At 50.5% G+C, this 24,447-nt stretch overlaps 1 protein-coding gene across 3 annotated transcripts in view; it reads right to left on the minus strand.

The window, feature by feature from the left end:
* Positions 1–24,159, minus strand: part of RALY (RALY heterogeneous nuclear ribonucleoprotein) — a 124,451-nt gene extending 100,292 nt beyond the window's left edge. Inside the window, exon 1 of one of the 3 annotated variants that reach the window (XM_056354811.1) lies at positions 24,000–24,159. The gene's annotated coding sequence lies outside the window, so the exon portion shown is untranslated. Of the gene's footprint in view, positions 1–22,317; positions 22,403–23,292; positions 23,424–23,999 lie in introns of those variants that run through there. The other 2 variants (XM_056354810.1, XM_056354812.1) reach the window with 2 other exon arrangements.
* Between the last annotated feature and the right edge of the window lie 288 nt (positions 24,160–24,447).

Raw genomic sequence — 24,447 nt, forward strand, 5'->3', positions numbered from 1 at the left:
ATAGAGGCAGCTGGGTGGACAGAGGGCACAGTGTCAGTCACGCACCCAAATGTTCTGGAGAGGGTCCTGCTCAGGCAGCACCCAACACGAGCTTCTCTCCTCTGTGAAGTACCTACCTACCACCACTTTGAAAGACCTAACTCGGGTCCTGAGCTCTTCCCTTTGCCAAAGCAGCTCCTAACACCAGCCCAGCTAGCAGAACAGCCCCAGCACTTCCCTCCTCAGCGGGGCTGCAGCTGCCTGGTGAGACACACTGAGGATTTCCACTTGCCCAGGAGCGATGCCAGGACAGAGGCAGGGGACACAGAGGGATGTGCTGGCCTCACACTAACACACAGTCTGTCCCAAGGGCTCATTAGCAGAAGCTCAGTTCTAGCAAAATTGTACTACCTTGTGCCTGGCTGTACCTAGAAAAACACAGCTGAGCCCACCCAGACGCTGCTAGAGACCCCTACCAAAGGGTCAATGCCTCCCTGCTGGCCTGCCCAGGCAGCGAGTATGCTCCAGGGGCAGGAGCCGACAGGCACTGGCAGCACAGGCAGCGTGCTGTTCCTAAGCATCCTCTTGCAAAGTACCTCATGATGGTCCTGGCAATTTTACACAAGTCCTCAGCCACCTGGTTTAAATCAGCAATTCCCTGATTTCGAAGAGCATCATCCCTGGTTTGATTTAGCCCAATTTGTCCTAAATTGATTTCCCATTCCCACCGGCTTAAGAGAAGAGGACAACAGATTGGAAGAGTATTTCCAATTCATGCAGCTAAGCAGATCCATGCCATTTAAAAAACATAATGGTCTTGTTGAGGCAGCAACCCGGGACTCCTACTTCTGTGCATGGGGAAGGAATTTTTCCTCTAGTGCCCCCCATGCTTTCAAGAGGAAGGCAGGACCACGGCCAGTTTTAACCGTGAGTTACCATGCCTGCTCCCAGCCAGGAGAGGACTGCACGACTCAGCAAAGGGCAGGTTCTTATATGTTTGCCTTTCTGCCTGCTTCCCAGAATCCAATTTAAAACAGACTTTCTTGGTACTAAAGCTACATCATATGAAACATACTGCAGAATACATTAGAGGAGAGAGAGAGCCACCTATCTTTATATGATAAATATCTCTATATAGGGCTCAGCACCTATATTTACTGCTGGCATTACACATTGCTTATGCTTCTGCGTTCCCTCCTGCTGTTAGGCTTGGCTTTTCAAAAACACCTAGGGAAGGCAGGTGATCAAATACCCTTGGAATTCATTAAGAGGCAAGTGAGATGCAAGCCAGCGAGATACTTGGGCTCCACTGCAATACCTACCATTAAACATAGCATATTAAACACAATCTTACCTTCCTATTGTGCCTCTCCTTTCAAGGGAGCCCAAAGCACTTTGCAAGCATGATGTACGTTGCCCATCTGTACCTGCAGAGGCATACCTGGACTAAGAATGGCTGTTATTCAGCACCTCCCCGCCACAGTTCAGCACCGACCTTCCCCAGAATCACACAAGAGGTGCCACCATGACAGCATCCCTGTCACCCACCTGGTGCCCTACTTCCCTGCTGCCCCCCTCTTGAAAAAAAAGCATTATCTTTCAACAAGAAAAAGTTTCTGAGACATCACACTCAACCAATTTTCTCGACTCATCCCTTCACTAGGCACAGAGTCTTTTTTCACATACAACCACCACAGCAGTTCAAGGCTGGCTTCCCTCCCGGGGTGTATGGACAGAAGGAATAACAACTATTGACACGCAGCTATTTCCTACTCTAATAAAACCCACATAAAATCCAAAACCTGCAGTATTTCTAGTGCATGTGGGTGTTAAGTTTCATTTAGTTTAAAGATGAAGCACTGGGACAATGGAAATATTTTAAATCACTAGAAGTGCTTCCCCCTTTTCTGGTTTAAATGCCATGTTACTGGCCATGCTCAAGTCACGTCATATAAAACATGATAGTTCTTCGGCATCAGTACCCACCCTTGCATGTGGACCTGCAAGATTTTTATCTTTCTGATACCACAAATCAACTTTTAGTCTTTATAAACCATGGTGCCAGTTCAAATTGGATGAACCCCCAAAGTGCATTAAACATTCATCTGTGCTGGGCTGCTACGTGGATTAGACAGTGTCAGACAGCGAAGACTATGAATGGATTGGTACTGCTGCGCACAGCCAAGCTCCCAAAGGCCAGGCATGGAGTCACAGGGCTCACAGAAGCAGAAAAAAAAAATCAGATAAAATACTCGATGCATTCTCTGGCTGCTGTACCATGCCTCCTCTGCAACCCAGGGAGATCCACAGCAACCCTAACAGCTTGCTGACACCTGAAAATTTTCCCTATTTCTTCCCATTCATAGGAAAGATGCTTTCCACCTTACCTCTTTACAATAAGGAAGATGTAGCTAAATTCGCCCTGGATCCTAAAGATCATCCAACATGAAGCTTTCTTTTCACCCAAACTGTGGCTGTAACGTCTCCTTAATATCTGCAGCAGAGCAGCATGCTTCCTGAGGATTTTTGTGCCAGTCTAGTTCAAACCTTCCTGTGATCTTCTGCCTGTCTCATCAGTGATGCAGAAGTGCTGCAGAGATGCCAGACATATCTGTATCATTGTCACTCCAGTCTATTAGCTCAGCAGTCTCCAACGTGTATTTTTCCACCATGCCAGAAATAGAGTTGCGCAGATGAGCAATTCCCTTACACCAGGAGCCTGCAAGTCCTCTGTGACACCAGAAAAAGGCTTCTGAGGGGCTCAGACCGATCCCTGCCAGGTAATGGGGCAACAACTTGCTGAGCCATGGGTACATTCGTACCTATGTTTTAAGTCAGAGATCCCTGTGACTAGCAAAGCCACCTCCCTGGCTGCAAACATAAAAGTGCCCATCATAAAGCAAGAAGAGTGCTCAAGAAGCAGAAGGTTTCTGGGGGGCAGAAAAGCTGGCAGGCAGAGGCAACGGAGAAGAGCATGCAGAAAAGGCAGAGCAGACGCAAGTGCTCCCTCGCCGCAGCCATCTCCGCTCCCTGCCCTGCAGAGGCAGAGCACGTCCGGCACCCCAAGAGGCTGCTGCTTTTATAAACAACCCTCTAAAGCAACCACTTCCCAAGGTCACAGTGAATTGTGACTGAGTTTTGTCCAAGTGATCCAGACTGGTCCAAGGGGACAGATCTGCACGCAGAAGGGAGGCGATTGAGACTTTCCCTTCCCCTTATCAGAGGGCAGGCAGCAGCTGAGATCTACAGGCTCTACCTCCTCCTCTCCCAACCCAGTGCTTGTGACAAGCAGAGACCTGAGCATCCCTGTGAGGTCCTCAAGCTGCTGCTCTTAACCCACCCCAAGCTCTGTAAGCTCAGCTGCCTCACACCCAGCCAGAGGCGGATCCAGCCCCTAAACCTACAAACTTTCAATTCTCCTTGTCTTTAAACAATTTTCTTCAGATCACTTAACATAACCACGCTGTGCCTTACCAAGGGGTCAAAGCAAGGCAAGCATGTCAGTAAAGCCAGGAACTTCTGCTCCCCCGAGAAGCTGGGTGCAGGGCATTCACCTGGGGATCTCTCCATAAACACGCTGCCCTCTAATTTTACCAAATGGCGCAGGAATGAAATTCAAACCTTGCCCCCAGCAGCACGATATCTCATTTTGATTCAGCACCCCCCAGCACACACAGAGCGGGAAGCAAAGCTTGTGAACACAACAGCAAAGGGCATATTCCCACCAGCTTACCCGCTGGTCGGCGCAGCGGGGCGCACACAAGGGGTGCCGGGGGAAAGGGTCTGGGGGCACGTGGCTTGCAGGGCTTGAGGCGGCACTGGAAAGGATCTGCACACACACAGCTCGACTGGGATTCAGCTGCGGTATTCAAGGCACACGGTGGTGCCCCAAAGCAAGGGGCTGCACCCGCGCACCTGCGTTTCCAAGAGCGCTCTGGGGGCTCCCACTTAGGAACACTGGTTCTCGTAAACAAGAGCCCCTCCGCAGTCTCAGAACCATTCTGCTGCACAATGACTGTTTCTTTTCCCAGCAACTTTATAGGCTGAAAAATCTGGAATAGCTTAAGACAGTATTTGGGGCAGTTCTGTGCTTATCCCATTTCCAGTTTGGGGAGGGTCCAGTCTTGAGTTAACAGCTGATGAGAGCGCCAAGATCCAAGCCTCTGAGCAAACAGCCACCACTACTTTCCCTTCCATGCAACAGCATGTTTGATGTAGTTACTTTGCAGCCCCAGGCAGCTATATGTATAAAGGCCATCACTCATTTTGGTCCCAAAGTCCTTGCCAAACGTCTGGCTGCTTTTCCACAGTCAAATGCTGGGCTGTGCCCTACACCAGAGAACAGAAAAACACAGTCCTCCCACAGGTTTCTTCAGAGCACGGCCTATTAATTGAGGTATTGAATTAGTGAGGTTAGATCTAATTAGCTCAATTTGACCCAGATGCTTTAAGCAACATTCTTCTAAAATGTTGGAGCATGTTATCATACAAGTTCATCGCGGCACTGGGTAAAAAAAATAATCTATCTTGGAGCAGCTTTTCCAGGTGTGCCTCCGTGACCCTTCAGGATGTATTTTCATCCTTTCTGTGGGTGACAACATGCACAGCTATAGACAGCTGAAGAGGAGAGACCAGCCTTGCGTTTACAGCTCAGGAGTCAGGAGATCCTCCAGCCAGGAACAGCCTCTGGCTCTCCACTGCTGGTTGATGGAAAAGCATACAGACCCTCACCACTCCTTTCTGTCCTGCCCACTCCAGTATAATGGGTCAGGACACAACCTGAGTTTAATAATGTCCTTTACATGCTGAGAGCCCAACCCTAGCAAGGGCAGCCACGAAGCTGCCGCTGCCCAGACAGGTTAAAACCGACAGCATAATTGGGATTTGAGCAAAATTCCTTTTCTGGACACAAACTTCACCTGCAGAAAGAAATGGTCCTACTCTGCCCATTTTCACTGGAAGAACAGAAGGAAGAGAAACAGGGAAGGCTACGGCAAAAAGTGTGCAAAAATGCCAAAGCTGAAATAGTTTTTCATTATCAAGGGGCAACTGCTCAGCAGCAGTAACATCTACAGCGCGAGCAGACGACCTCACACCACGCATTCAGATCCCAACAACTCCAATATGAGTCACCAGGAACAATCAAAATATTTAGGCATGTAAGGTACAGATGTTAGCTGTATCATGTTAACCTCTTCTCTTTAAAAGCAGGAAGCTCTTAAAAGAGTAAGCTTATCCCAGAAGTGAGAAAAGATTAGTAGTTGAGGAAGAAACTGCGGGAACAGGAAAGCGGTTTCCCGGGAGAGAGCAGACAGAGCAAAGCCAGGGATGATGCAGGTTCTGCCAAACAAGTCACAAATGCAGCTGAACAACACAGGTCGGAGAGGGACCAAGAAACCCCACCCAGGTGTGCAGCAACCCCCAACAACTGGGGTTTTTACAAAAATGACAGACTCTTCAATAAAACCGTTTCCATTTTCCTGAAAGAAAAATGTACAAACACATTATTTTCCAGTGAGCTATGTGAAAGCAAAAAAGGTTTGCTTTTTCTGAACCATTATTTTAAGACATCAAAATAAGCCCATGTTTAGGTGTTATTTTATTGACATTCCCAGCAACATGTTCCAGAATGGTACTGCAACACCCAATACGGAAGCAGAAAACATCAAATTCTCCAAACTTGGTTTTATTCTGTGACTACAACATTCAGTATGACAGATGTTCTTGTCAAAGTGTCAGATACCGAAGTGTTACTTACTCTTACAGCTGAACTCGAACCTGCAGCCAGCCAGCAGTGGGGTGCTGCCCGTCAGACCCCACAGGGCAGCACGCTGCTCTGCACTACAGCCCGTGGCGTGCAGGGGAAGGAGACTCCTTCAAAGGGATCCAGAAGAGATGAAGAAAAAAGTCCACCTCTACACCAGAGGGCATTCAGTCTTCGAATCCCTTGCTGCAGCTCCAGCTGGTTTGGTTTCTTTGCGAGTGGGGCACTGCACTTCTGACTCATGGAGAGGCAGCCCCCAGCCCTGCTGCTGGACCCCAGCAAGGTCCCACACAAGGGGGGCCCACGGGCCGTCACGTCACCTCTCCACATTCACCTGCTACCTGGGAGCAGCAACATCCCCTAATCACAGGGCTTGGGTGCTTGAAATCCTCTCTCAGGGCTTCCCACACCACCCCAAGACTGGAAGCATCTTCTTCACTCCTGGGAATCACACTGGGGGAGCACCCAGCAGAGCGGGGCACCCCCCAGCTCCCTACATCAACAGCACCCACCACGTGGGACCTAACCGGGCTATCACCTCTGTGCTGCCCTGGCAGAGAGCTGGAAGGTACAGCGCCTGCAGGGCTGCGACTGCTTTTCCCCCTCACTAAATGCAGAGGTAAGATCAAAATAAATGCACTAATTGAATAAGTGCTCGCCATGGTGAAGAAGCGTTACTTAAACTGACCATGAACCCCTCCTGCCTACCTGTGATTGAAATCATGGATTTTTTTATTCATCTTCCCCCGACATTCCTTTTAGGATCACCACCAAGCCTAACAAATGCAATTAAAGCTAGAAGTCTCTTAATTTCTTTCCCTACTTCTGCACAGGTTCCTTTTTTTTTTTTTTTAAACAAAAACAAAGCACCCTTAAATGGAACAGTGACTGAAGTCACAACTTTAACAAATACAATATGATATACAGGAACAAAACCCCAGCCCGAATTACTGTTCCACCGGGATTCCCAAACACACAGCCTCAGAGATCAGGGAAATGGAGGGTGTTTGTGCACAAAGCTGCAAAAAAAATTAAATGTTGTGTTGGGCCAAGAAGAAAGCAAATTAACAAGGGGATTTTTCTTTCTGCCTGTACTAGTTTCAGCTGGCTGCGTTACTTCCCACAAGCCGCTAATGCAGTCTAATTGGGAGGGGAGGCATGTAGCACAGCAGTTGCTTAGCAAACTTTATCATTATTTTTCATGAGGTCCCAATTTTCCCTGCTACATTGGATTCACTGTGCCTCGGTGTATTTTGCTGTCCTCTGCTTTATTTTCTTTCCTCTCTTCCTCCTCATCTCTCTCTACTCATTTTATCACAACACTCAGGTCTGGCTACCATTAAAAAAAAAAAAAAAAAGCCTTTGCAAGCCCGTGACTACTGGGAGCAGCAAGCAGGTTGCTCTGCTTGGGGTGCAGCAGCAGGACAGCACGGCTGCTCCAGGGCACGTGGGACGGCAGACTGGGCAGCCCCCTCTGCCACAGCCTCCGCCAAGCCACGGGGCTGATGGCTTTGCACACCTGGAAAGAGGCACCCTACACATGCCTGTTTTACGGCAAGAGCAGATGATCTAAAGATGGTCAAGGTCCAAGTCCAGCAGAGGATTAAGGCATAAGATACACGCACTAGCTACCTGATCAGACTATATGTGCACCAGTGCATATGGCAGGCACACCCCACCGTGGGAGCATGCTGTGAGTGGCACAGCCACCAGTGCGTCACCACTTGGCACTCCAGCATGGTCTGTGTAACACTAATTCCCGGCATGGCTTCTCTTGTTCCGTCGTGCACATCTCTGGCACTGAGCTGCTTGGGACAGTCTGCCAGGGCTGCAGCAGACTGTCACCGACAGAACTCCCTCCTCTTGTGCCTGAAAATACCAGGCACTTCCACCTTAGCAGTCCTGTGACAAGCCACGCGGAAGCAGGAGACCAGCAGTCCCTCCAAGCACACCTAAAGGGGCTTTGGGCACTGAGCCTCCAGCAAGGAGGCAGGGCACGTAGTGGACCTCCCGGGAAGGGCAGCAGGGCATGCCTGTCCCACCCAGGCACCAGCTGGAGGCAGCCAGCAGGGAATTTCTGCTAAACACAGTGAAGAAGCACCTTGAAGGGCAAGGGGAAGCCAGGCTGAATCAGTGGTCCAGCTCTGGAGGAGCTGAAGATCCACCTTGTGCATGAGTAGAGCTAAGCCGGCATCACCGGGGCAAGCCATCCTGCTTTAGCACCCACAGACAAGGTGATGCCCAAAGCAGCCAGCAGGCTGGGAGACACCAAGTTTTGCTCAGCGATAGACCAGCCTGATGAACCACCTTCCAGCATCCCACCACGCGCTGTGGAGCAGACGGCCAGAGACTACCCCGATAACTCCCCAGCAAGGCCAAAGGGAGCTGACCCCAGCACAGCCGCCCCCCGCCGCAACCCATCCGGACACGAGCCGACACCAGCCCCTCCCGAGCTCAGCACCAAGGGGCCCAGCTCCCCAGCCGGGCCCGCCGAGGAAGCCCACACTCTCCAGAGCAAGCCCTCGCTGGCCGGGCGCCAGCCTGCGCACGTGCTGGCAGACAGCGCGAAGGATTTATACACTTCATCTTCTGTCATTTTCTACCCTGGAGGAGGCAAGCCTCTAAATTGAATTATCACAAAGAAATCAATTCCAGATCAAACCTCTGTGAAATTATAATTGTTTTAATGATCTGCAGGCTGGAATAGACAGGGCCCAGGGAAAGAGTCATATACATTTCCTCTTCAATTCATAAGGCTCCTACAGGAATCAGCCTTTGTTCACAGGGAGCATTAGTGTTTTCTAATTATGTATTAATTTAATCTACTATTAATTTTCAATTATTGTTATTACACAGGCACTTTCTTTTTCCCCAATGTAGCTGCTGTGTAAGATGCTGAATTCCAAACAGCTCTGTGGTGAGCTGACAGGCAGCAGCTTAGCCTTCAAAAAGGAAAAAAAAAAGCTTCAACAACCAATTTTGATGAAGACATTCCAGCCAAACAAAAATATAACAGAAAACCCACACACACATCCTTCTGACTCATCTGAAAACACCATCAGCAGCCTGCTTAGCCTAAAGGCTTAAATCATTTAGGTACAGCATGTCTGTGGAGACTTTCATTAGAATTGACACTCTGACAACTGCAAAAAACTACAACTACCCAACTCGCCACATGATGGGCAGTTTAAAAATCATTATCAACCACAGGACAAAGACACCCAGGGAAATGAAGTTTCACTAAACCTTCTCCTCCCTAAAGATGTGGGGGAATACTGGATTAAAAAATAATCAGGTATTCTTCCTTGATTAATTGTAGTTGCAAAAATAGCTCGGAATTTTCAGCATTACACATTAGCAAGAGCAGAAGCGACACGGCTTTGACCAGAGCTGGCCTGGATGGACAGCAGAAGCATCTGCGAATGTGGATGTAGAGGGATTTAATTCTTGAATTTCACATTCCAGAGATTCTGCTCATCAGAAAGCTGCTGGCGCTAAGGGTAGCCCCTCTTTACTATGGAAAACATCCAAGATACTAAAGAGAAGAGGAAGCACCTGGAGAACACAGCACATTTCAGACCCCATTGGTACGGTTTGTCCTGCCTTTTTCATGGATGCTGCAGAGAGGCTTACAACATCTGGTTACAGACTTCAGGCCAACGTGCACTGGCTTGGCAGGCTATCCTCGAATTTTCCATATACAGCTAGAATCACATCCAAGAACAGCGAGACTTTCCAAAGGCTTCGATAGCTTTGGTTCGGAGAGGCTCACACACTTCCAGTGCATTCACAACAAGCAATTAAGTAATCCTGCAAACTAAAGGCTTGGGAAGTGCCATTGCCACTGCTGGTGCAACATCACGCAGGATGGGTCCCTCTGAGCAGAGACCAGGCAGCATTACAACAACAAACAACGCTCTCGCAGCGGCACGTGCGCGCACCCTGCCAAGCTGCGGGGTGCTGAGCCTGCAGAAGCGCCTGCCTGCAGGGCTCGGTGCATCGGCCCTGGGAGTCACCAACCTGTCACCCAGCTGGGATCAGCCTCTCCATTCAAATCCAGGTAACAAAGCTCATCTCCCCACAAACTTAGGACACAGAGGTCACCCCAGTCGCTTGCAGCTACATGGGCAGGAGACACCTTGTTCTGAACATTATCTCCAGGATGGCCAGGGCTACAAGTTGCCCACAGAGGAACTGGCTGGTTTTCGCAGGGTCATGTTTTATACATGAACCAGCGCTGCAGCTTCTGGAGCACACTGCTTTGAAGAGTTCTTGTTTATGAATATGTTATTTTAATAAACTGCAGCAAGCAGGGGATGCAGGATTCCCAGCTCTTGTGGCATTCCCATATGATTTAAGATCAAAATAATCTGTGTGTGCACAGAGGCAAATCAAAGTAAGCCCTTGTCACTTCTTTGTGCACCAGCAGAAGGGCTGGCAGCAGGACAATGCTGGCAGCCAGGACTCCCCCAGCCCAGCACCACACTGCAACCTTTACTTCCTTTTAATGCTACCCGCTAGTGGGGACAGCCTCAGTGAAGTGTGGGAGCCACAAAACGCCTCCTGAACTCTGACCGTGATGGTTTGCTCCTGGATCAGCCACAGGGACACATGGAGCTCCAATGGAGAGGCTGCCCATGCAAAGGCTCTGTAGCTAGGCAGGGTGCGGAGCCCCGCCCCAAAGAGACCCCGAGGGCAGGGGCAGCCTCACCCCCATTCCTACACAGCCTTGCACTGCCTTGGCTACTTTGGACAGGGAGCAGCTGGACAGAAAATAGCTGCAAAAGGTTAATAGATTCCTCTCACAATGAAGGGCTGGAGATGCATAGCATGGCTGGTGGGATCAGGAACAGTGTGGTAGACTTCTGACAGTCCTAGGACCTCCACAGCCCTTGTTGCTCTACCTGAGATGCAATAATTTCCCTGAAAACCAAATATGACAACATCTCAAGTGCAGGACTTACTTCCTTCTAGTTATAAGGATGGAGAGAACGAATGGGCTGCTTGAAAAGCACCCTCGTTCTGGAGGCCACCCCACCCAGTAACTGCAAGTACACTGGATGCAGAGCCATTTGCCTCCACGTGTGCCACACAAACACAGCTTTCCTGTCACTGCAGGACCGGCTGCCTAGACCAGCCATGCCCAGTCTCTGAGCTGGGAGAGGCTCTCTGGTTACTGGGCTCCTCTAGGCACAACCGTGCCCACCACCCCAAGGGCACCCACAGCTTGCATGCATCACCACAGAACTGGTGACAGCACGGGGCTGAGCCTCACTCACTCTGCTGGATCCAGAGCGGTGCCAAAGCAGCAGCCACAACCACAGTAAGGGACAGATGTGTTGAAAGTGCCTGTAGACCAGAGGCTGTGTTCCCCACACCGGAGCTTTAGCACATTTGGCAAGTGGGACCTTCAAGGCAAAGGACTTTGCTAAGAGAAAACAGCCCCAACATTTGAGAAGCGAGTCAATTCTTTACAAGCTAGGTAAAGCAACAGTCACTTATCCATGTCTAGAGGTCCTAATGAATGCATGAGCCTACCAAAATCCTTTTCTCCTCCAAACTGTGAGGCTCTCAGGAGCGTCTGAGCCCAGCCTTATCCCATCCTCTCCCATCTAACTCTACACAAAAGTAATAAAGGCTTTGCCAAGCTGCTGCAAGGCTCAGCTGGGCTCACTCCCCTCAAAGCACAAACTTCATCCAAACCTTTCTCAGAACAACTTACTGCCACAAAAATGCTCAACATCACTTTTTTTGACCAAAACAGTCATTTCACTTACGTGAGTGGAGGGCAAGAAACAGCATTCTTCCTCCCTCCCTCTTTTATCCTCTGAAAATAAGGATTTCACACCCTGGTTTTAAAATCATGTCAGAACAAAACTGCCAAACACTTCAGCTTCTGTTTGTTTCATAACCGGAATAGCCGAGAGACACCTGACAGCTCCAGGGACTCCACTTCTGTGCTCATGCATAAACCAGCGACAACAGCACGGTAGATTCATACACAGCTCTAATCTCTGCATTTAAACCACCACAGTCACCGCCGCATCTGAGCTCACCTTCTGCCCAAAACAAGCTGAACAGATTTCCCAGTGGGTCTCCTGACTCACCAGCACATTCTCCTTTTAAAAGGTCAACAATGTATGTTGTGACAATGGGGATTTCATTAGTTTCCTCTTGGTTTCAGTTGGTCAGCAGGGATGTAAGAGATTGGTTGCACTCAGGAGCTTCCCGAACAATGTGCTGTTCATCTTCGTTAAGAAGAAGAGCAGTCATCAGAAACATCTCGTCCCTTGGTTTCCCGCTGAGCACAGCAACGGAGCTATTACCAAGGTGGTCTCTCCAGAGAGACGTCTGTTCCAAGATGTCCTCACACACTCACTTCATCTATTTACACACCCAGAACCAGGATTCCAGCTAGAAATCTTGCAGAATAGGACAGACAAAAGCTTTACTCCAACTTCCCTTCAAGTGCTCCAATACTGCTCTTTTCTGAGCAGCTCTGAGCAATTCCCATGAAAAGTAGAGTCCACTCCCCCACACGGGAGGCCTTCTACAACCCCCACCCAGTTTCCAAGATCAACGCTCCTAAATCCATGTATCCATCACAGACAATGCAGCTTTGGGTGGACCACCTACTGCTCTCTACTGTCCAGGTGACCCTGCCACAAGGTCACGAAGTACTAGCTACTCATCCAGCTGCCTGAGAGTACAGAACTTCACATCCCATTTTAAGTCTCCCAGGAGGCTGGCGGTGCTTGTAGATGATCATTCATTTGCCAAAAGGAAGAGCTACAGATAATCATTTGCTTGCAGATCCTAGTGGTTTGCTGGAGGAGGAGGTGACAGGTGCAGCCCTTCTTTTATTTCAAACATTTCTTGATAGACTTGCAGAGCAGGCAGATCAGCTTTAACACTAGAAATATCTTCCACGCTGCACTGGGTGGCATAAGGACATCCATATATCCATCTGCATCTACTCCAGTCCTCCTCTGCCACCATTTCAATCGTGGTCACTTGCAAGGTCATCTCAGCTGAGGAAAAATAATTTGGGTAGCAGACTAAGTTCCCTCTGCAGCTTTAAAATACACTTCTATCCATTTTTACTGGATGCTTAGGGGCCCATGGTGTCACATTTTCAAGTTTTTCTTCCACAAAGCTGGCAGCTTCCTTCTGTGAGAAGCAAAGTTCCTACATCATCACACAGCTTCAGGACTGAAAACAAACTCCAACCTGTAGAAACCAGCCAGATGGGTTTAGGTCCCCTACTCCATGGACTGGAGGAGGAGATCAGAGGACCGTGCTCCAGTAGCTACATTAGTAGGGGCCATATCCTTGGTCCCTACCACTTTGACCCTTGCAGTGAATCTTCCACACAACCAAACACTTCTGGATCTGAGGCTGTGTTCATACAGCAAAGGGAGACTCTCAGCCGTTTGAAAGGGTGCTAGATCCGATTCCTAACATGCTTCCGGGCAAGACAGGCTGTCTGCTTCCAACTCACTTTATCCTTCACCACAGCCAGAGTCAGAACAGGGTTGGCTGGGGGGAAGGAGGAGAGCAAGTGAGCTGCATTTTAAGCAATACAGCAATGAAACACAGGCTTCAGAGATCAGGAGACAGGCTTTTTAGTCAGAGCAAAGCAAAAGGCATCTGCTGGAAGCACGGCATAGAAGCATTTAGTATTGTGAGCTGTAAGGCTAATCTGATATGACGCTCCATCAACGCTGGATACACAGCTTAGATAAATCTTTCATCTATAAAGCTCATTGTCACAAACCTGAAGCACATGGTAACACTAACATACTTCACCTGCACACGCATCCCCTTTGGGATCTTCCCTTAAGGACATTCCTTACAGAGCTGGCATGCGAATTTTGTGATTCTCCCTCCCTGGCTGCCAAAAGGAAAGGCTGTCAAGTTTAGTCTTCATAAAGAAGTGAATACACATCTGACCTACATAGAGTGCACAGATGTGAGTAGCCTCACATAGCACTCCATAGATTATTTTTTTTTAATGCAAAAAAATTAAACACCACCTGCTTTGCCTGGAAGTGTGCAGGAACAAAAGCCAGCTGTACACCAGTGTGTTGCACCAGGCTTCAGACTGGAACTCTGTATCACCACGTCTGCTTTTTTTTACATACACTTTTCAACAGATCATTAGGTGTCTGTTGTCACAGGAGATCCCAGAGTTTACTCTTGAGACAAAAGAGTGGTAAAATAAGTAGATGCAGCAATATGAAACAAAATTGAGGCACTCCAGCCAGATCTGCCAGGCTCCCAGCAAGGAAGGAGCCTAGCAGCGGTTTACCTCCTTGCAAGCCAACATTAAGCCTTGCAAAAATGACTGCTATGCTCCTGCACCGAGCTAAACACCGCACGGCATGTATTTCCCAAAGCCCGGTCCCCTCTGTGAGGAAATCAGCTGTGACAGGGTAAAGCCCCTAGGAATGGGGATCACAGGGAGAGGCAGCAGGCTTGGCTCAGGCACGCAAGACCCTGTCGACTCCTTCAGCTGCGAGTGAGGATTTTGCAGGCAGGTTTTGGGGGAGGAGAGACAACAGAGCAGTGTAAGTAACTTTGAAGAGTGTGAACTGGGAGCAAAGAGACCTGGCTTCCTTCCCAGCTCTGCTACCACCCAAGGTCAGGCCAAGTCACATGCCCTCCTACCTTTTATATATTTAGAGCATAAACGCCAGAGCCACGACTGCTTCTCACTAGCTATATGCACAGAGCTTCAGATACTACCTTACTGTAAGGAAAGATGTCAAAGATTGCCTGGGGTTTTTTTTCCAGGCAAGGAACAAGAACCAGGATGGTGGCAATTCTAGAAGGTGGGAAGCCTTCTCAATACTTCCTACTCTCTTTTATTCTTACTAGAAAACTTCAAACAAACAGAATTCAAGGAATCAACAAGAATAAAGCAAATTAATTGGTTTACATCTATTTTATCAGCTAGTCTTCAGCCTACTTGCTAGAAACTCCCCTTGCTCATGACTTGAGGAGCTGAAAGTGAAATAAAAAGTTGACAAACTTCAGAGTAAGAAAATAATTCCAAACATACTGCCCAGTCTTAGCTGAAAATTTTAAAGCCAGTCACTAGGAGAAGTCCCCAGGTCTCTATAATCACGTGCACCTCGTCAGCATCAGCCTGTTTCTTAGAGACAAGGACAGCAGAGTCCAGTGTGGCAGAGGGCACCAGCTTCCAAAAGCACTTTCTTTTCTCAAAGCGTAACGCAGGGTTCTAAAGGCAGTTTTCCATTGTTGCACGAAGTCTTCTCACTCAAATCACTGTCACGTCATTGCAAGTTGAGGAGATGCTTGGTAACGCTCCCCTTCTGTTTACAGCCAAGAGAAGAAAGAAAAAAGTTTCTATATAATATAGACATTGCTGGGCTGTATTGTCTAACTGTGCTCTGCCCCAAGACACGGCAACTTTTCAGCCTGAGCAGCCTGTTGAAGCACAGAGTTCATCCTCCTCTGTGGGACTTCCAGAGAAAAGGCTTTGTGTAAACACACACTATTTACTCCCCACACATGCTACAGCTTGGCAACCCAGCTGTGAAGACTTGGGGCTAGCCATAAATCACTCACACGGCTTAACGGGTAAAAGCCTATGACCTGCCAAGCTGGAATCCATGCACCAATACCTCCCAACCCACTATAAAATATAGATGTTTATGCTACATATATGGCTAAAAATTTATTAATTCTGAGGTCACAAGCACTGTGTTTTTCCTCCTCTTGCAAATCAGTATTTGAACAGGCATACATCATCAGCTAGAAGCACACAAAATAGGATGGTGATACAGCATCTGCAAATTGAACTGCAGAAGGAAACGATAATAAAAGGAACGAACACAGCCCAAGTACGCGCATCGCCTCTTCCCCCGCGGCTCAGGCTGCTGGGCCACCTGTTTGCTCAGCACCCTGCTGCTGGGCAAACCCCTCCACAGCCTGAGCCCCTCCCCCCCCCCCCCCCCCCCGCAGCTCCTCTCACCATCGTTTTGGAACACGCACAGGAACAAGGTTATCATGCCTCTAAAGGCAGTGGTGCACTCCCTTGCAGGCTAACACCAGGAAAGAGGCGGGTATAAGCTGTTACCGTTCCAGTGCTAACAAAAAACCTTAAAGTATCTGCATACATAAAGTAGCCATCAGAAACATGCTACTAAATGGTTTAACAAATCTTGCTTCCTGTTCAACTGTAGCTCCTGGGCTTTTCCACACTGAACTAGTGACCTCTACTCTCTCCTGCCCGTTTTATACAGAAAAAATGTTTTGCTGTTGTGGGATATTTTTTCCCAGCCCTGACAGGTCTCAGTGCTCAAACGGGAAAGGAAGAGATCCAAAGTTTCTTCCCCATACTACCCTGCCAGCAGCTACCAGTGCCAGGCATCATCTCACTGCTGCATCCCACCAGCTGCACAGCATCACCCTGCAGGGCCTTCCCATCCCTTCTTCAGGGTGCAGCAAGAAAAGAAAAGATCCCACCGTTGTAATAAGAGCAAGTCATGTTTCAACAGGATCTTGCTCACCCAACAGAACACTGGTAGCTTTTGCCTCAAAATTAAGTAGCACTGGCATTTTTTCTCTCCTGGGATCCTTGCTGCTTTCCAGGCTAGGCTGGGCTGGGCAGCGAGTTCAGAAGAACTAGGAGCAAACATGGGAGCTGAGACATCAGCTGATTTATACTTGAGCTGAAAGAGCTTTATTCTCCTGGACCACATACACAGCCCATTCACTTGCAGAAGAGATAACTTAAAATACCTTTTGTAATATCTGCTGGCAGAACAAAGATGAAGGACTGTAAGAAATGATCAATGTTTAAGCCCATCTTCAAAGTGATTTGGGGAGCTGCTGAAGATAAACAAGCAATCAGGGCCCAGGAGCCAGGGTAAAAGCTGACAAAGAAATTACTTTTTTTCCTAGGCAAACAGAAGGCAGCTAATAGCTCAGTTCAGAGATGCTGAGCTCTCTCCCCTTGTAATACGAGCAGGGCAAGAGACCAAATTTAATTTCTTCCTCACAACAACTTTAATTAAAATCATCTAAGCCCTTCCTGCCTCTCTCCTGCCATGAGGTGTGGTTCTGCTCACAGGAGGTATTAGCAAACTCTGTCTTATTAACATGCCCTCCCTGAAAATGCTGTTTATACTGCGATCAAATGGCTGGGGAACCCATCTGCAGGAAAGCACTCCACTCCTAATTAAGAGGAAAAAACCCACAAAGCCCACCTTTGATGTGTATCAGTGGCAGCAGTCATTCCCCATGTGCTCGTGAAGCTGTTCAACACCATTAGCTTCACAGGGCATCCTTCCAGTGGAATTTACCAAGACATGTTTCTCTCCACCATCACCTGTGCTCTGAGTGCCAGGATGCTAGTGGAGGTAAAGAACCAACACTGGCTGCCTGAGATTAGCTGTACCAAGGATTTTTCAACAGTTTTATAAACACTGAAATTTCAAAGCTAGTTCCATGGTCTAGGTCCCCATCCCCGGGACATGATCTACAGCAACCCATGCCTGTGTCTGCACGGATACACTGCCTGCAGCGATGCGAGGAGGTCTGCCCCGGGCTTGGGTACCAGCCTGGGTGAGAATGTACGGGACCTCTCAAATCCATCACAGATGTGGGCAGTACACATGCAAGGCAAAGTTTTACTGGCCTGTTGAAACGCAGGAGCACAAAAAAGAGCTGTACTCTAAACTTAAAAAAATTAAGCCCGAGTTACTAGAGGAGCTTAAGAGGATTTTTACAGCGCTTACAGTTCTTACCAACTCCCAGAAGAGTTTTGGGGGCTAGTAGAGCTCTAAGCATTGCACATTGCTGCAGAATCAACAGTCACAGGCAATACCTGTTTTACAAGCAGATACAGCTCCAGGGACAGACACCAGGAGCTGTCAAACCACCAAATCATCACAACACTGCCCTCCCAGCAGGAACACGCTCAGTCAGGCCACACAGCACCATCAGCTCTGCAACATCATGTCCCACAGTGACCACAGAGCTTCTCAAATCTATCAAAAAAAAAAACCAACCAAAAACGTTTGAGCACCATCTTCTACACAGGGGCCATATCTCAGACCAGGAGAGTCACCTTGAAGTCCTGGCAAATCCAAGATGCGACTGAGAGCAAAGGCCAGGCAAAAGGTGACATGAACGCCAGCAGCACTGCCTGCCAGTTGACTGTCACACGATATCCACAGCAGCAGTTGCTTCCATGCAGCCCCATGTTGTCAAGGTCCAAACCTCTTCATTGGAGCACCAGATTGTTCTTGTTTCTTCAAGACAGCAAGCTTCATCTACACATTCGGTTCAAACAAGCCTCCCACCTCCAAGCAGAGGTACCTTCTCCCTGTGCTACACAGAACCAGTGGTCCCCATGTCCTTCTTTTAGAAGGATTTTTCTCGCAAACTCTCCCAAGACTGTTTTCAAAAAAAAAAACTGCTAAAGGCAGAAGAAAGGCATGAGATTTCAACTAATAAAGACATCAAGAGCCCACGTGGGAAAGGAAGCTCTGCAACCACCTCCTCCGTCCATCCTGTGTCCTTCGCCAGCCTAGTCCTGAACACAGGAATTCATACATTAAAATTAGTAATAGCATTGATCTACTCCCAGCTTCCAGAACAAGCGTCCATTGCCACCATTTCCACCATACTTTCTCTGGCAGAAACTGTCAGCCCTATTTCCATGTTTAGGTATTCTCACTAGCAGGCAGACACCCTACGTGGAAGGACATTCCCCCTCCAAGGATGGTGGGACCCAGCAGAAGCTACCTAATCCTGACACAGGAGGATCTGGAGCTGCACTGCCTCACTGACGGATCTTGCTCATACATTTAGCCAGTCCATTCTTATTCTGCTTGTAGTATCAATCAGAAGATGAGTTCACATTCATTTCCACTGTGGCTGTATTTGTCGAAATATAAGCTGCTTACAAAAGCATCAGATAAAGCTACAGCACTTTTCAGTGCCTATTGTTCAGTACCATCACACACCACATTCAGATGATGCTGCAGACTTCACCTGGGAATCACTGATTTCACACGGACATAGCCCAGAGGTGCTCATGCTATTTACCTCATTTTCTTAAAGGGGGAAAGAAAAAACTGGCATTATGTTCTCTATTCTAAAAACTCACTTATTTTGTTACCCCAAAAAATAATTGACAGCTATGCAACTTTACTGGCAGTGTACAAATGAGTGTTCAGTAAAGGAAATACTCTGCTGCAGGTGCAGAAATGCTACGGAAACAGAGCTCAGCATCCTGCCATTCAGCTCCAGTGTCAGGGTAGAAGCAAAATCTCAAAAGCCCTTATATCAGTTGGGGGACCTTCCCTGCACAGGCAAGGCCACCTCTTGCCTTGGGAACTGCTCCCCAGCACATCTTGCTCTATGTCGGTATTTGGTTTCATATTCTCAAGGCTTGCTCTTAAAAAAAAATATCATTATTAGGTGCCCAAGTGCCAGATGCAGGATCCACCCGCTGCAACAACAGCAGCGGCAGCTCAGCAGGTCCCCCCTGAAGGGGGGTACATCCACCTCTAGGTCCGCTCAGGTTGGACGCACAAGAGACCTCAGTAAGCAGAACAAACAGGATTGTTTGCGTTAAACAGCGTTAAAGAGCCAAAAAGATGACTCACGCTGCCCTTATAGCCCTTCCCTGGATATCCAGAACAGAGCCAGGCACAGCTACAGAAAGCAGTTGTCTCTCAGGGTGAGGCTAACTCCAGGGATACCTCCTCCTGCCCTGGCGGCACCGCTTCAGACACTGTTAGTAAGGCCAAAGCTGCTTGAAGATGGTTGTATTTTAAGACAGAAACTGTTCTCATTTTATTTAAGGAAAGGAACTCATTACAATACTCCCCGTTATTTCCCCTTTCTTAAAGAAGAAAGGGCCTCACTGGGAGCTTACAAACCCACAGATAGCAGGCGACGTACTTTTCCACGTATACACTTCAGCATCATTTCTTATGTCGTGCACACTATCCCCCATCTCAGGCACCACAGCAGCAGCTCCTCTTGTTTGCTTACAGCCTGGCAACAACAGGATACTATTTCTGATTGTTTTAAGCTGCAAGAAACAAGAGAAGTCATAAGAAAAACCTTTAGATTCACTATTTGCATGCATACTCGTCTCCACGCAAGCTGAGGATTTCCTATGACATGTAAAAGAAGAGTCTTTGGTCATTGTTACAAGCCTTCGCTTTGACATTTCCAGCATCTTAAATGCAAAACTAGATATAAGCAGATGTTAATTCTGCAGAACATGGTTCAGAGTCAATCTCTGCCCTGGCATCACCTCAGTTCTGCCTTCCGTAAAGCACATACAATTAATTTTATATTGGAGATGGAGCCAGCAGACATCTGACCTTCTAATTAAATATACACTTTAAGGTGAGAACCACCATGTATTATTACTCACTTGAATTACACAGGTACACTAGGACTCATGGTAAAAATAAAAATAGACACTGTTCACATCACACCAAGGAAGGCAGCCGCATTCTTGTGCACAACAGCAAATTCAACTTAATCACAAATGACAACTTCTGAAAGCCTTTACTTTGGATTCATCCTTGGCATTTTTCTAGGCCAGCTTGAAAACAAAAGCTTTGTCTTCTTAAAATGCAGTTGCCTGAGGCACCTCTAAAAAAAGTGACATAACTCAGGTCTGAAAAATGCCTCCTGGGTTTCAGATTCTCTTAAGAGCCTCTTTACCATTCAGCTTGATTCAGATTACCCAGATCAGCACCAACTCTGCAGATTTAGCCTCGGCTACCAACACAGTTATAAAAAGCACACATTTAGAATTTATTTTTTTTAAACTATATAATGAAAGCTCTACAGTTACATAAAAAAAAAAAGACCTTGTTATTGATCTGAATGGTTCCTCCCTCCCTTTTCTCAGTAGGTTTATGACCACCCCAATGACAGTCCGGGCAGTTCCACTCTGTTTCACTTATTTCAGATTATTTTTTTTCCTAGGATGTTTTTCTCTCTGGGTGTTTTCAACCTTTCCCTTACAAACCACAAGCTGTGAAAAGAACAAGCAACCCATTTTGGAATGAAAACTTGGGCCGAAAAATTTGATCCTTGGTTCTTCTCCCCTCCACAACCCCTCCCCACCTCGGTAATCCCGCAGGCGATGCCTTTGTGCTTCTACCAGCACAGGAGCACAGCACCGCGCCAGCAAGGCAGCAACTTCGTGGGAGGGGGCAAGGAAGGAAAAGCTGCAGCTCTCTTCAAGACAGACACTGCTATTTCTAATACCTGTAATTAACATACTTGAGAACTCTACAGTACCTTTAGCATACCAAGGATTTAATATCCATAAACCATTTTCTTTGAATAGATGCAAGTTTACTTCTAGGTCTGAAAACTACTTACGCAGCCATCAATAAAGAACTCCAATCAAAGTAAGTTCTGTTGCTTTTATTGAATGATTTGGGACAAGGAACAGCTGAAAGCTCTCTTGGTGATATGAACGTGTTAAAGTCTTATTTTTCTGAATGATCAAGTCCCATCACTTATTCCACATAAACAGTTCTCTGTCAAGAGCTTTAATCCTCTCTTTACAATCCCTAAATAAAACATCCTTCCAAAACTCATCGCTTATTATCTGCCTTTTCTAAAGAAAGTGGTTCTTAAGAAACCCATGTTCTGCTTTGCCATTCCCCTGAAATCCATCTACAACATGAACTTGAGAGAAGTAATACCAGCAGTCCTTCACGGGCACGGCATGGTAAAACATCCACACCTCCTGAAGACAAGTATCACACACAGCCAAGGGGAATGCCGCTTACCAAAAACAGGAGTCAGGAAAAGGCTTCCAGGAATGTGAGCGATAAACCTCGTCACAAATCGTCACTGAGGGTAAGCAGCCCATGAAGGATGCTACAGAGCCACAGTGCTGGGCTTAATTGGTGACAGAGGCTCCCCACCTCCCCGGTCACCCGTGAGGGTGAGGAGAGAGCAGCCCTTCCCTGCACACCGAGTCAGCACAGGCTGCTCACCCAGGGGCTCTGCCGCTGGCCTTGCCTAGAAAACAAACTCCTTCCCTACTCTTAACGTCAGATGAAAATAATGCAAAGAGCCCGAATCAGAACAAAGGACAGGGCAAGTGGAAATGCCACCTGTCCCTCCTCGGCTGAGGAAGCGGAGCCGGAGTGGGAGCACCTGTAGAAGAGTGCAGGCACGCTCCCCCCCAGCAGGGATAACCCCGCGGTCCTGCGACACTGCCTGCACACGCCACCGCTCACCTGAAGTGACAGCCAGCGATGCCCAGAGCCAGGTGACAGGCTCAGCCTGGACACCAGGGTCCACCGCAAGCACCGGCCCGAGAGCTCGCCCAGCTCAGGGAGCGGGACCCGCAGCCGCTGTCCACACCAGCTCCCGCGGCAGCCCTGCGGGCGCTGGCACCAGCTATCCATCACCTCACGGCTTTCATTTCCAGCGGAAAGCCAACAATCCCTTCTTCCTATGAAATAAGAGCGTTACTTCGTTGTTTGGGTTTTTTTTTCTCCTGGCCGCGAAAGTAGTAAGCTAAAGTCACCCGCGACGCTACTAACCTCAGTCCTTGCCAGAGCCCGAGCAGCAGAGGCGGCGGGGCGCAGAGCGGCGCTGGGATGCGGGGAAGCCCCGGTTGCCCGCAGCCCAGCCCAGCTCGCTGCCCTCGCCCCCCGCCCGCCCAGGGCTGCCCCCTGCCACAAAGCGAACTGCAGAATCTCGCTGCCCTCGCCCCCCGCCCGCCCAGGGCTGCCCCCTGCCACAAAGCGAACTGCAGAATCACGCGCTGAATCACAGGCGGGGGAAACGAAGCTGCGCACCCGCACCGCTCTCCATGCAGGCGGCTATCCCAGCCCCCCCGGCTCTACAGCCCCCCCCCCGGCCAGAGGCGCAGCCGAACGCGCCGCGGGGGGCAGGGGCAGCCGCGCGTCCCGGCCGGGGCGCAACCGGGAGCTCACGCATCGCCTCGACCCCGCAGGGGACCCGCCACCCCGCGGCTGCCGGCACCGACCGCGCTCAGAACGCCACCGAGCTGCCCTGCGGCGCTGGGGCGCCGCGCTGATGCGGGGGGTGCGGAACGGCTCCGCGGCTGGTGGGGGCGGGGGGCTCCCACCGCCCGCTCCTGCCAGGGGCCAAGGAACCGGGCACAGCCCCGGGCGGTCCGCGGGCACGGCCCCGCCCAGCCCCACGCCGGACCAGCGCCACGGGCGTCCCGGAGCCGCCGGTTCAAACGCCGGAGTCCCCCATCCCGCGGGTGCCGGCACCTGCGCGCTTCCCTCCCGTTAAACAGGAGAGACGGGGGGGGGAAGCAAACCACGAAACCCCGCAAAACACAGGAGAAACAGTGAGGCGCAGGGAAAGGAGAAAAGTAAAGGGAAAAAAAATAAAGGCGGCAATAACTCGTTGGCAGCCAGCCGCCAGCGCAGCCCCCGGGACAGCACCTCCGGCCCGGGGGGCAGCCGGGGCGGATGGGGGGGGGGGGGGGGGGGCACCCCGCCGCGGGGCAGCGGCCGGGAAGGAGCGGCGGCAGCACTCACCGAGCGGGACGGCGCCAAGGAGGACGGGGAGGGACGAGGCGCGGAGCAGCCCGCCCTCGCCCCGCGGGAGCCGCCGGCACAGTGCTGCGCGCCGCCCCGCCGCCCCGGCTCCTTCCCGCCGACCGTACCACGGCACCGCGCCGGGGGGGGGGGGGGGGCGGGGGGGGGTACCGGGAGTGCTGAGGGTCGCTGCCCACCCCGGCGGGGCCGCCGCCCGTCCCCGGTGCCGCCGCGGCGGGCCCTGCCCGGCGGGGCTGCGCTGCGCTGAGCCGCGCCACCGGGCCTGGCCCGCAGGGAGCGCCGCCGCCCCGCGCCGCCCCGCACCCCCCCGACAGCCGGCGCGGTGGAAGAGTCCGCGGGAGCCGGGGGACCGGGGCCGGTGCGGGCGGCGGGTCCCGGCCCCGCGGCTCGACCTCCGGCGCAGCCCGGGCCGCGCTGCCCCGGCGCCGCTCGCTCTTCGCCCCTGAGGCCGGGTGCCCGCAGCGGCGGCCGAGGCTGGGAGCCGCAGACCGCGTGTGTCCGCCCGCCCGCGCACCGGCCCCGGGCAGCCCGCGGGCACGCCGGGAGCTGGGCTGCGGCCCCGCCGCGCTTCCCCGGCGCCCGCCGTGCAGACCGACCCTCAGCCCGGCTTCTCCGCCCGGTGTTCGCTTGCTCCTCGCGCTCCCCAGCAAGACAAACCCGATTCCCGCGGGACCAGATGTGCTTACCGGAACGGATGTCCCCGTGTCATCCCCGGGGCGCGCGGGAGCAGCGACGCGCCGGCGGCACCGTGGGGGCGCGTGGCCCCGGCCCGCGGGAAGCGGCTCCCGCTCGGTGGGACGCCCCGCGGGTCGCCCCCGGCACAGCCCCCCCCGGCGCTGCCGGAGGGCCAGGGCCCGCCTGCAGGCGCGACCCACCTCTCTGGCCCGGCGCCGCGGCACGGGTGTTAATTGGCAATCCAGGCGCAGACACGTCCCCCCTGAAGTATTTGCCACCGATGCCAGCGTAACTACGGCGGCACTTCCGTAACTCGCTCACACAAAACGACCCAGCACGATGCTTGCTGCTGCTGAGGCTGGTGGGAGTGATGAGGTGCCCAGGAGACACCTCTGAAGGCTGGGTTCTTCGGTGGTGGAAGACCCCTTCACAAGGTGAATGCTCTTGCCAGCACCAAGA

This window comes from Falco biarmicus, chromosome 10 (assembly GCF_023638135.1).
Source record: "Falco biarmicus isolate bFalBia1 chromosome 10, bFalBia1.pri, whole genome shotgun sequence".
Classification (NCBI taxonomy): Eukaryota; Metazoa; Chordata; class Aves; order Falconiformes; family Falconidae; genus Falco; species Falco biarmicus.